Source organism: Penaeus japonicus, unplaced genomic scaffold, assembly GCF_977035675.1.
Source record: "Penaeus japonicus unplaced genomic scaffold, GWHDUDI00000001_assembly GWHDUDI00000010, whole genome shotgun sequence".
NCBI classification, from domain to species: Eukaryota; Metazoa; Arthropoda; class Malacostraca; order Decapoda; family Penaeidae; genus Penaeus; species Penaeus japonicus.
This window is the reverse complement of record NW_028234412.1, coordinates 32,659,658-32,662,157: the sequence shown is the minus strand read 5'-3', so window position 1 is coordinate 32,662,157 and position 2,500 is coordinate 32,659,658.

Sequence of the window (2,500 nt, the reverse complement as noted above, 5' to 3'; positions counted from 1 at the left end):
AGTGTGTGGATAAGGTCTGTAGTTGAGAATCCACTGCGGAAATCTGCCTGTTCCCTGGGTTGTTTTGAATCTAATGTATTGGTGATACGGGCTATGATGATTTTAGTGAACAGTTTATAGACTACTGAAAGGAGGCTTATAGGTCGGTAATTCTTTAGGTCTTTTGTGTCCCCCTTCATTGTGTATTAAAATCATTATTGCCGTTTTCCTGGATTTTGGAGCATTACCGTCGACATTTTTTTTTTTTAAAGGTTGACTTGTTTTACTGTCGCAGTCTCTCCTGTGTCTTGAAGATCTTCTCCTGGTGTTTTTCTCTTTTAATGCTTTTTACCGCCCTCTTTATTCCCTCTACCATAATGTTTGGGACGTCTCCAATTACGGTGTGTTTACCTCTGTTCGCGGTTGATCGTTTGAGCGGTATAAGTCGCAATAGATAACTCTAGTGTCCGAAAGTAGAGCTTCATTTATTTTTTCGTATGTTAAATTTGCGCACACATTTCTTTTTCTTGTTTATACTTCTTTTTAGATACCCCCATAATCATCGTAAAATGGCTTCTTGCTCTATCGGTAGCTGTTTGCACGTCATAGCAACATCATCTGTTTTTGCAGTTAGGACTTTGTCATCGTATTTATCTGTGTCTAGAATGGGGGGAGGGGGTATAAGCCCAGTAAATGTTTTTTTTTGCATGACGAATCTATTAATTATAATGATGAAATAGGCATGGAAGCGAATACGAAATAGTGGTAATACAGATAAATCCAATGATATCGTGACAGAGAGGATGGTAACGATAAAGATTTGTTGGAATATTATTAATTATGGCAAGAATAATGGTGATAGCGATAGTGGTTGAAATAGTGACAACAACAATAATGACGCATAAATGAAAACTAACAGTAAGGGAAATAATAAATCTACGAAAATAGTGAAAAAGGAATATCAAGTAACGATAAAAATCAGTGCAGGAATGTAATTATTCTGCTGATGATGATAAAGACAATTGATATGGAATGAATGAGGTTATATTTATCTGTAGTAATATCGATATTTTAAATGATAGTAGAGTTGATGGTGAAAACAGTGGTCATGATTCAAAGGCTAATAACAGTAGTAATGATGATAATAGTGATAACGATAATAAAGATGATATTATTAATGATTACAAGAATAACGAAGATGATAATCACAACAATAATAATGATAACAATAATGAAAATGATGATAAGGATAATAAAAATGATAATAACAATAGCAGCAATAATACTCATGGTGATAATGATGATGATGAGAAGGAGGAGAAGATTATAATGATAATAATAGCAGCAGCAGCAGTAGCAGAAGTAGTAGTAGTAGTAGAAGTAGCAGTAGCATTTACAATGATATTAACAATATCAGGGCGAATGGCACCCTTGAAATACAAATAACAAAGCACAGACTTCCCCCCCCCCCCTCCCCTCTGTTTTCCTGTTCCAGTGGCAGCCTCTTCATCCTTAGTGTGAGCTGGACTTAACGAAGGCAATGGACACAGTTTAACCGTATCACGTTTCCGGAACAAGTCCTGTTATTAGTAACAAGACTTTTTTGCGTTTATGTGTGTGTGTGTGTGTGTATATGTGTGTGTGTGTGTTTGTGAGTGACTATCTGTGTGAATAATGTTACTATCTAAGATAATGATAATGATTATGATAGTTACAACATTGGTAATGATGATCTTTATGGTAATGACAGTGCAAATGATAGAAATCACCACTGAAGACACTCATAATAAACTCTATAATAACACTAGTCATTATTTCATTGATAGTAATGATTAATTTGAAGTAACAACAACAATTATACCTTTGAGGAAATGAACTGCTTGTGGAAATGTTTAATGAAAAGATCTCTCTTGTCATGATAAGTGTAGTGATGGTAATGTTGGTACTTATAAGAATTATTATATTGGTGTTTTTAATAATGATGATGGTAATGATGCTCATGACGATAACAGCATTTAGGATAATATGATAAAGAAATAAAGTATCATAGTATTACTGATAATGGGAACGATGATGTTGATTGTAACGATGATAATTACCATAATGACGGTAATAATACTAATTATGCAATCGGAACCAATGATGGGTATGCCAACTTGCAATAACAATCGACGGTGTTATCACCATAACAGTAACCACAACAATAAACAATGGTAATAGATATCAGCCTCCCAAAAGCAACCAGAAAAGTTGCAACTTCTCACCCAACTTCCATCGCCGCTGAAACTTCCCAGCCGGAATGAAGACTTTCAGCTCAGACGCAATTGCAAAGTTGCCTCAAAAGACGCTGCCTCCGAGGAAGCCCCAGACGCTGCAGCCGAGGAACAGCCAGGCGGAAGGACCGAGTTTGGCAAAGAGGTTTGTGTTCATGGGCGGGCTGAGGCGCCTCCCTGGCCGGGCTATATTTGGGCGAGAAAGGAAGCGGGATGAAAGGGGTAGATAGGAGTGTGAATAAACAAAG